Source organism: Lolium rigidum, chromosome 2 (assembly GCF_022539505.1).
Source record: "Lolium rigidum isolate FL_2022 chromosome 2, APGP_CSIRO_Lrig_0.1, whole genome shotgun sequence".
Classification (NCBI taxonomy): domain Eukaryota; kingdom Viridiplantae; phylum Streptophyta; class Magnoliopsida; order Poales; family Poaceae; genus Lolium; species Lolium rigidum.
In genome coordinates, this window is record NC_061509.1 from 216,915,700 (window position 1) to 216,927,548 (window position 11,849).

Sequence of the window (11,849 nt, forward strand, 5' to 3'; positions counted from 1 at the left end):
TTTATTTACTATTGCTAAAATGGGTACTCCTGAAAATGCTAAGTTGTGTGACTTCACAACCACAAATAATAATGATTTCTTATGCACACCTATTGCTCCACCTGCTACTACAGCGGAATTTTTTGAAATTAAACCTGCTTTACTAAATCTTGTTATGCGAGAGCAATTTTCTGGTGTTAGTTCTGATGATGCTGCTGCCCATCTCAATAATTTTGTTGAATTATGCGAAATGCAAAAGTATAAGGATGTAGATGGTGACATTATAAAATTAAAATTGTTTCCTTTCTCACTAAGAGGAAGAGCTAAAGATTGGTTGCTATCTCTGCCTAAGAATAGTATTGATTCATGGACTAAATGCAAGGATGCTTTTATTGGTAGATATTATCCCCCTGCTAAAATTATATCTTTGAGGAGTAGCATAATGAATTTTAAACAATTGGATAATGAGCATGTTACACAAGCTTGGGAAAGAATGAAATATTTGGTTAAAAATTGCCCAACCCATGGACTGACTACTTGGATGATCATCCAAACCTTTTATGCAGGACTGAATTTTTCTTCGCGGAACCTATTGGATTCAGCTGCTGGAGGTACCTTTATGTCCATCACTCTTGGCGAAGCAACAAAGCTTCTTGATAATATGATGATTAATTACTCTGAATGGCACACGGAAAGAGCTCCACAAGGTAAGAAGGTAAATTCTGTCGAAGAAACCTCTTCCTTGAGTGATAAGATTGATGCTATTATGTCTATGCTTGTGAATGATAGGACAAATATTGATCCTAATAATGTTCCGTTAGCTTCATTAGTTGCTCAAGAAGAACATGTTGATGTAAACTACATTAAAAATAATAATTTCAACAACAATGCTTACCGGAACAATTCTAGTAACAACTATAGGCCATATCCTTATAATAATGGCAACGGCTATGGTAATTCTTATGGGAATTCTTACAACAATAATAGGAACACACCCCCTGGACTTGAAGCTATGCTTAAAGAATTTATTAGTACACAAACTTCTTTTAACAAATCTGTTGAAGAAAATCTTGGGAAAATTGATATACTTGCTTCTAAAGTCGATAGTCTTGTTGCTGATGTTGATCTTTTGAAATCGAAAGTTATGCCTCATGAAAATCATAATAATAAAATTGTTACTACAGCAAATGCCATCCAAGTTAGAATTAATGAGAATATAAGATTGATGGCCGAATTGCGTGCTAGGTGGGAGAAAGAAGAAAATGAGAAAGAAGATAATATAGCTAAAGTTTGGACTATTACCACCACTAGTAATGCTAATGCTACACATGTTGCTGCACCTCCTACTAATAATGGTAAAAGAATTGGTGTTGGCAATATTTCCACTTCTAATGCAAAGCGTGAAAAACTGCCTGAAACTGCTAAAACTGCTGAAACTGCCTGTGATAAAACTGCTGAAATTTTTTCCAACGTTGGGGACAATGATCCCATTGCTTTAGATCATAATGGTTTGGATTCTGATGATTGCCACATCTCTGAAGTTATAAAGTTCTTACAAAAACTTGCTAAGAGTCCTAATGCTAGTGCTATAAATTTGGCTTTCACAAAACATATTACAAATGCTCTCATAAAAGCTAGAGAAGAGAAACTAGAACGCGAAACTTCTATTCCTAGGAAGCTAGAGGATGGTTGGGAGCCCATCATTAAGATGAAGGTCAATGACTTTGATTGTAATGCTTTATGTGATCTTGGTGCAAGTATTTCCGTTATGCCTAAGAAAATCTATAATATGCTTGACTTGCCACCATTGAAAAATTGTTATTTGGATGTTAATCTTGCTGATAACTCTACAAAGAAACCTTTGGGGAGAGTTGATAATGTTCGCATTACCGTTAACAATAACCTTGTCCCCGTTGATTTTGTTGTCTTGGATATTGAATGCAATGCATCTTGTCCCATTATATTGGGAAGAACTTTTCTTCGAACCGTTGGTGCTATCATTGATATGAAGGAAGGTAATATTAAATATCAATTTCCTATCAAGAAAGGTATGGAACACTTCCCTAGAAAGAGAATGAAGTTACCTTTTGATTCTATTATTAGAACAAATTATGATGTTGATGCTTCGTCTCTTGATAATACTTGATATACACTTTCTGCGCCTAGCTGAAAGGCGTTAAAGAAAAGCGCTTATGGGAGACAACCCATGTTTTTACTACAGTACTTTATTTTATATTTGAGTCTTGGAAGTTGTTACTACTGTAGAAACCTCTCCTTATCTTAGTTTTTGTGCATTGTTGTGCCAAGTAAAGTCGTTGATAGTAATGTTCATACTAGATTTGGATTACTGCGCAGAAACAGATTTCTTTGCTGTCACGAATCTGGGCCTAATTCTCTGTAGGTAACTCAGAAAATTATTCCAATTTACGTGAGTGATCCTCAGATATGTACGCAACGTTCATTCAATTTGAGCATTTTCATTTGAGCAAGTCTGGTGCCTCAATAAAATTCGTCTTTACGAACTGTTCTGTTTTGACAGATTCTGCCTTTTATTTCGCATTGCCTGTTTTTGCTATGCTTGATGGATTTTTCGATTCCATTGACTTTCAGTAGCTTTGTGCAATGTCCAGAAGTGTTAAGAATGATCATGTCACCTCTGAACATGTAAATTTTAATTGTGCACTAACCCTCTAATGAGTTGTTTTGAGTTTGGTGTGGAGGAAGTTTTCAAGGATCAAGAGAGGAAGATGATACAACATGATCAAGGAGAGTGAAAGCTCTAAGCTTGGGGATGCCCCGGTGGTTCACCCCTGCATATATCAAGAAGACTCAAGCGTCTAATCTTGGGGATGCCCAAGGCATCCCCTTTTTCATCGACAACATTATCAGGTTCCTCTAGTGAAACTATATTTTTATTCCATCACATCTTATGCACTTTGCTTGGAGCGTCGGTTTGTTTTTGTTTTTGTTTTGTTTGAATAAAATGGATCCTAGCATTCTTTGTGTGGGAGAGAGACACGCTCCGCTGTTGCATATGGACAAATATGTCCTTAGGCTTTACTCATAATATTCATGGCGAAAGTTTCTTCTTCGTTAAATTGTTATATGGTTGGAAACAGAAAATGATACATGTAGTAATTGCTATAATGTCTTGGATAATGTGATACTTGGCAATTGTTGTGTTCATGTTTAAGCTCTTGCATCATATACTTTGCACCTATTAATGAAGAAATACATAGAGCTTGCTAAAATTTGGTTTGCATAATTGGTCTCTCTAAGGTCTAGATAATTTCTAGTAAAGTGTTTGAACAACAAGGAAGACGGTGTAGAGTCTTATAATATTTACAATATGTCTTTTATGTGAGTTTTGCTGCACCGGTTCATCCTTGTGTTTGTTTCAAATAACCTTGCTAGCCTAAACCTTGTATCGAGAGGGAATACTTCTCATGCATCCAAAATCCTTGAGCCAACCACTATGCCATTTGTGTCCACCATATCTACCTACTACATGGTATTTCTCCGCCATTCCAAAGTAAATTTCTTGAGTGCTACCTTTAAAATTTCTATCCTTTACCTTTGCAATATATAGCTCATGGGACAAATAGCCTAAAAACTATTGTGGTATTGAATATGTACTTATGCACTTTATCTCTTATTAAGTTGCTTGTTGAGCGATAACCATGTTCCTGGGGACGCCATCAACTACTCTTTGTTGAATATCATGTGAGTTGCTATGCATGTCCGTCTTGTCTGAAGTAAGGGAGATTTATCACTAAAATGGTTAGAGCATGCATAATGTTAGAGAAGAACATTGGGCCGCTAACTAAAGCCATGATCCATGGTGGAAGTTTCAGTTTTGGACAAATATCCTCAATCTCATATGAGAAAATTAATTGTTGCTACATGCTTATGCATAAAAGAGGAGTCCATTATCGGTTGTCTATGTTGTCCCGGTATGGATGTCTAAGTTGAGAATAATCAATAGCGAGAAATCCAATGCGAGCTTTCTCCTTAGACCTTTGTACAGGCGGCATAGAGGTACCCCTTTGTGACACTTAGTTAAAACATGTGCATTGCGATGATAATCCAGGTAATCCGAGCTAATTAGGACAAGGTGCGGGCACTATTAGTATACTATGCATGAGCCTTTCAACTTGTAAGATATAATTTACATAACACACATATGCTTTATTACTACCGTTGACAAAATTGTTTCTTGTTTTCAAAATCAAAGCTCTAGCACAAATATAGCAACCGATGCTTCCCTCTGCGAAGGGCCATTCTTTTACTTTTATGTTGAGTCAGTTCACCTATTTCTCTCCATCTTAAGAAGCAAACACTTGTGTGAACTTTGCATTGATTCCTACATACTTGCATATTGCACTTGTTATATTACTCTATGTTGACAATTATCCATGAGATATACATGTTACAAGTTGAAAGCAACCGCTGAAACTTAATCTTCCTTTGTGTTGCTTCAATACCTTTACTTTGAATTATTGTTTTATGAGTTAACTCTTATGCAAGACTTATTGATGCTTGTCTTCAAGTACTATTCATGAAAAGTCTTTGCTATATGATTCATTTGTTTACTCATGTCATTTAAATTGTTTGGATCGCTGCATTCATTACATATGCTTACAATAGTATGATCAAGGTTATGATGGCATGTCACTCCGTAAATTATCTTTGTTATCGTTTACCTGCTCGGGACGAACGAAACTAAGCTTGGGGATGCTGATACGTCTCCGACGTATCGATAATTTCTTATGTTCCATGCCACATTATTGATGATATCTACATATTTTATGCATACTTTATGTCATATTTATGCATTTTCCGGCACTAACCTATTAACGAGATGCCGAAGAGCCAGTTGCTGTTTTCTGCTGTTTTTGGTTTCAGAAATCCTAGTAAGAAAATATTCTCGGAATTGGACGAAATCAACGCCCAGGGGCCTATTTTGCCACGAAGCTTCCAGAAGACCGAAGATGATACGAAGTGGGGCCACGAGGTGGCCAGACGCTAGGGCGGCGCGGCCCAGCCCTTGGCCGCGCCGGCCTAGTGTGAGGCCCCTCGCGTCGCCCCCTGACCTGCCCTTCCGCCTATATATAGCCTTCGTCGCGAAACCCCCAGTACCGAGAGCCACGATACGGAAAACCTTCCAGAGACGCCGCCGCCTCCAATCCCATCTCGGGGGATTCAGGAGATCGCCTCCGGCACCCTGCCGGAGAGGGGATTCATCTCCCGGAGGACTCTACACCGCCATGGTCGCCTCCGGAGTGATGAGTGAGTAGTTCACCCCTGGATTATGGGTCCATAGCAGTAGCTAGATGGTTGTCTTCTCCTCATTATGCTTCATTGTCGGATCTTGTGAGCTGCCTAACATGATCAAGATCATCTATCTGTAATGCTATATGTTGTGTTTGTTGGGATCCGATGGATAGAGAATACTATGTTATGTTGATTATCAATCTATCATTATGTGTTGTTTATGATCTTGCATGCTCTCCGTTATTAGTAGAGGCTCTGGCCAAGTTTTTACTCTTAACTCCAAGAGGGAGTATTTATGCTCGATAGTGGGTTCATGCCTCCATTAAATCTGGGACAGTGACAGAAAGTTCTAAGGTTGTGGATGTGCTATTGCCACTAGGGATAAAACATTGATGCTATGTCCGAGGATGTAGTTATTGATTACATTACGCACCATACTTAATGTAATTGTCTGTTGTTTGCAACTTAATATTGGAAGGGGTTCGGATGATAACCTGAAGGTGGACTTTTTAGGCATAGATGCATGCCGGATAGCGGTCTATGTACTTTGTCGTAATGCCCAATTAAATCTCACAATACTCATCATATCATGTATGTGCATTGTCATGCCCTCTCTATTTGTCAATTGCCCAACAGTAATTTGTTCACCCAACATGCTATTTATCTTATGGGAGAGACACCACTAGTGAACTGTGGACCCCGGTCCATTCTTTTAATCAAATACAATCTACTCGCAATACTTGTTCTACTCGTTCTCTCGCAAACAATCATCATCCACACTATACATCTAATCCTTTGTTACGAGCAAGCCGGTGAGATTGACAACCTCACTCGTTTCGTTGGGGCAAAGTACTTTGGTTGTGTTGTGCAGGTTCCACGTTGGCGCCGGAATCCCTGGTGTTGCGCCGCACTACATCTCGCCGCCATCAACCTTCAACGTGCTTTTTGACTCCTACTGGTTCGATAAACCTTGGTTTCTAACTGAGGGAAACTTACTGCTGTACGCATCACACCTTCCACTTGGGGTTCCCAACGGTCGCGTGCTGTACGCGTGTCAGGGAGCACGGTGGCCAGGCCAGCTGTTGGCTAGAGGAGGAAGATGGGAGGAGATTTTTTTTCGATTTGGCATATTCTAGGAATATTCCATTTTACAGGGTGAGTTTACATGTTCTACTAGCTTGGACGCGTTTTTGGCCAGTGAAAAACGAATACAGGGCCCTCTACTCGCTAGATACAGGGCAGAAATTTAAGGGGCCTGTTAGACATGTTATAATAGTAGGCTATAACGTTTTAAGCAATGCCACGCTAAATGAAACATGTGTACAATCCTCCGACTTCCCTAAAGCCTCCGGTATCACAACCGAGACAGCGACGGGTTCTCGGTTTGAGGCGTTTCGCCTAAGAGAGCCATTGAATCTCAGCATGGCCAGAGCGTAGCACCATACAACTTCCCGGATTTGAAGGGTTGCGATATTTTGTGATAATACGCCATTTAAAACATTGCTTGGAAGTCATATTTGAGATGAATATATCTTGACCAGATTGTATGCAGATATTCATTTTTTTTCTCGAAAAAAAATCAAAATTATCTTGGGATAACGGTTTGACAAAACATCTAGGCTGATTCAATACTCCAAGATAGCACCTTCTAGAATGGATCCCTCCTCATACACCGATGTTGTTAGATCCATCCATAAAGGTTGAATATTAAATTATTACCCCTGAAGCAAAGTTTTGAAGCAACACTTTCAATAAGGGCACTTATCGATTGAAGCACACAGTCATCGATGACCATACGAGCTTTCTCCATGGCCTTCTCGACCAATAATAGGGTATAGGGGGTGGGAAGGTGGTAGTGCTGACCTAGATATGTACCCCTTACATGCATACAATACTAAGATGAAATATAAGTGTCCATATTGAACGAGGTTTTGCAATCCTTGGTATTATCTAATTATGTAATTTGGTAAACAAATTGTTTTTTTTTTGGTTGTACATGTACACTTCAAGGATTTTGTGCATAACTTGATATATCTGGGAATAAGGATTTCTTGTGGTTGTATAAATATGGCACATGACATCCATCCCACCGAATCACCAACTAAACCCATTGCAAAAATTTCACATGTCCTATTCATTGTCTCCGTCTTTCATAATTCTAAGATTCATGCTACACATTCGTTTCCTGCAAATTGCAAAATAGATCCTTCTAGTTTATGGAAATCAACCTACACTCCATCTTAGATATGTTGATTGCTGAAAATGTTGCTTATAAACCCTTCTATGTCATGGAAATCAACCCATAATCTGGCTTTGGGTGGTGTCATACATGTTTCATCAAGATTTCACATAGATGCCAAGTAAAGTTTCGCAAAAAGTTCACAAAAGATGTCACCTAAAGGGAAACACATCTGAAATACTCACACATCTATGTTCCGTCATGAAAACATGTACTAAAAATATATGAAACCTCTGTAGTGGTGCAGATTTCATATGAAGTTTTAAGAAGTTCAAAAAAATATTTCACCGAAAGTGAAACGTATATGAAAGTGCACACATATGTGTTACCTCGTGAATACATGTATAAGACGTATGTGGAACTATGTCAAATCTTCGTACATTCGTGACTTTTTATGTTTTTCATGAAAAAAAAAGAATATGCATGAAACTTGAAGAAACATTTATGAAACCTCACAAGGGTGGATCGCATGTTGATTTCTGAAAAATGGAAAGACCTATGTGAAAATGTTAATAGGCAGCACAAATCTGAACTATTGATTGTGGTGATACACTGATACTGCCGAGACTACTAGGAATGTAATTTGGTCAAACCCGGTATGCCTAGGTGGCACATGGGAGCGAATCCCATCGATCTCGCTGTTAAGCCACTCGTTGTTAAGCCACACGTGGCTGTTCTACTAGTTCGCCCCAGATTAACTTTAATTTTAGCAAAATATTTTAAATACATTCTCAATTTACATTGTGCCTACCTACGTAGTAGGAAAATATTTTGAACACATCGGTTTACAAGAAGAGAACCCGGTTAACTTAAACCATCATCTCATATTACTATAATAGCCCCGAGATAGTTATTTACCCCCACTCTTACATAACCTATCCCTCAGAATAATGCACTAGTAGAACAATATGTGACCCGAAAAGGAATTCGATGCTCGAAGATTGCACCTTCTAGAAGGGACCCCTCATCATGCACCGATGTTATTAGATCTAACAAAAAAAGGCCAAATATTAAATTATCATCCTTAAAGAAGAGTTCTAAACCAAACATTTCAACAAATACATGCACATATCGTATGAAATACACATCCATCGATAACAATGCCAGCTTGCCCCCAAAACCTTCTTGAGCAATTAGTTAACAGTATAACTCAACCACCTAGGACCTCTCACAGCGTTTTGGCATGCATTACCGTCCGATCTAGCTATTCAACGCGTGAGATCGCTTGGAGCTTCGCTCGAACCAATTCCCATCCTCGATTGGCGTCAAATAGGTCAGCCCACCGTTACAGGGCCGCTACTCGTCAGGTCGAGCTGCGAGGTCTGTGATAAGTCGGGCCGAAAGTATACTGAATGGGCCGATCTCCCTATCCCAACGATGTTGGCCTGGCTACTCCCATGACCCTCCAGTCCTCCAGATTTCCGGAATGGAAAGATGAGACGCATAACCCTCAAAAAAAAAAAAAGATGAGACGCATCACCTCCTCTGTTCTGCCGCTCATCCGTCGTCCGCATCCATGCCGACGAGAGCAACAACAGCGTACCCTTACCAGCTACCTTCATTGCCCCCGCCACTCAGTCCTTTGACGCTCATCCCTCCTCTGGTCACGCGCTACTACCTCCTCAGATCTTCTGGCCGTCCTGCAGCTCCGTGCTCCGACCGGATGCTACTTTGCCTCCTCTATCACGCTGTGATGACAGCCATAGGTTCAAACCCTGTAACACCTCTCCTAGATCAGCAACCAATAATTTTATGCAAGGTGGTCTCATACATAACTTGCACAAGCTGCTTGAGACCTCGTTCGGTTTGTTGGGTCTTGGGACTGAATCCACGCATGGAACCAATCCACGCAGGGATCGGCTTACGAGAAGGAAAGTCGCATAGATCGGTTAGGCCGCATAGATCGGCTTACGAGAAGGAAAGTCGCCCTTCGCGCAACCTCTCGCGGCCTGGATATTCTTCCACAAGTCTGTTGGCGAGATTCTTTTTCCAGACCAAACGAGTAGGAGTTGGATGGGATTGATCGGTCTGTAATCCCTCCGTGGCCTAAAACGAAGGTCTCGATCGCGCTGGGCAGGAAGAAATCCATCGCCGGGATGGACAGCAGGGATTGGGCTGCAGCTATCCAGACGGATCCCTGCCTATTCGAGATTAAACGAACAAGGCCTGATGTTTTCCCTCTTGGGGTGTGTACTTACTCCAGATTCTCCTTCAGTTTGATCGTTTATGTATTGCTAGGAGCAGCAACTACCAATTTTTCTTATCTGCTGCAACATGCAGTCAAGTTTTCCCAAGTTATGCCCTTGGATTATATGGCTGTAGTTGTTTAGAGCATGTCTAACAGGCCCCTTACTTTTCTGCCCCGTATAACGCTCAAATTTCGCCCCGTATAAAAAAAATGGTCGATCAGACACCGCTCCGTCTAGCAGAACCCGTATTTGACCCCGTATATTTGTAAATTTAAAACCCCGGGAAACTTTCATTCATAGTTCGTCGATCATACATAGAAATCGACGTACCTACATACATACAAAATGCGCGATCGGATCGCGACTTCTAGTCGGAGAGGTAGACGATGGTCGCCGCCTGCGCCTGCGCCTCCCGCGCCTCCTGCACGGCGGCGATGGCCGCCGCCCTTTCTTCCTCCTCCGCCTTGTCCTTCTCGGCGGCGTCCTTGAGGGAGTCTTCAATCGCCTTCAAGAAGGCGGGGTCCTCGTCTTCCTCCTCCTCCTCCCCGGCGAGCGGGGCACCTCCGCCGCTGGTGCTCCCGATGGTCGCCTGATGTCTACGCCCCCTCCTTTTCCTGTAGACAGTGTTGGGCCTCCAAGAGCAGAGGTTTGTAGAACAGCAGCAAGTTTCCCTTAAGTGGATCACCCAAGGTTTATCGAACTCAGGGAAGAAGAGGTCAAAGATATCCCTCTCATGCAACCCCGCAACCACAAAGCAAGAAGTCTCTTGTGTCCCCAACACACCTAATAGGTGCACTAGTTCGGCGAAGAGATAGTGAAATACAGGTGGTATGAATAAGCAGTAGCAACGGCACCGGAAAAGTGCTTTGCCCGGGACGAGTAAACAAGCAGTAGTAACGCAGCAGTAGTAACGCAGTAAAACAAGTAAACAAACGGAGATTCGATGCTTGGAAGCAAGGCCCAGGGATCCTGCTTTCACTAGTGGACACTCTCAACTTTGATCACATAACAGAATAGATAAATGCATACTCTACACTCTTGTTGGATGATGAACACCATTGCGTAGGATTACACGAACCCTCAATGCCGGAGTTAACAAGCTCCACAATTCAATGTTCATATTTAAATAACCTTAGAGTGCATGAAAGATCAACACGACTAAACCAAGTACTAACATAGCATGCACACTTGTCACCTTCACACTATGTAGGAGGAATAGATCACATCAATACCATCATAGCAATAGTTAACTTCATAATCTACAAGAGATCATAATCATAGCATACGCCAAGTACTAACACCGATGCACACACTGTCACCATTACACCGTGCAGGAGGAATAAAACTACTTTAATAACATCACTAGAGTAGCACATAGATAAATAGTGATACAAAACTCATATGAATCTCAATCATGTAAAGCAGCTCATGAGATTATTGTATTGAGGTACATGGGAGAGAGATGAACCACATAGCTACAGCGGAGCCCTCAGCCCTGGGGGTGGATTACTCCCTCCTCATCATGGAGGCAGCGATGGCGGTGAAGATGGCGGTGAAGACGGCGGTGGAGATGGCTCCGGGGGCAATTCCCCGTCCCGGCAGGGTGCCGGAACAGCGACTTCCGTCCCCCGAATTGGACTTTCACGATGGCGGCGGCTCTGGATGGTTTTCTCTGTTTCCGTCGAACTGGTCGATGTTTTTAGGTCAGGGACGAATATATAGGCGGAGAGTCGGAGTCGGAGGGGCCACGGGGTGCCCACACCATAGGGGGGCACGCCCCCCCCTTGGGCCGCGCCGCCCTGTGAGGTGGGGCCCCCCGGCACCCCTCGACTTTTCTTCGGTGCTCCGGAAGCTTCCTGAAATTATAAGATCTCCGGAGTTGATTTCGTCCGATTCCGAAAATATTTCCTTACTAGGATTTCTGAAACCAAAAACAGCAGAAAACAGCAACTGGCCTTTCGGCATCTCGTCAATAGGTTAGTTCCGGAAAACGCATAAAAATGATATAAAGTGTGAACAAAATATGTTGGTATTCTCATAAAACAAGCATGAAACATCAGAAATTATAGATACGTTGGAGACGTATCAGCATCCCCAAGCTTAGTTCCTACTCGTCCTCGAGTAGGTAAACGATAAAAGATAATTTCTGAGGTGACATGCTACCAACA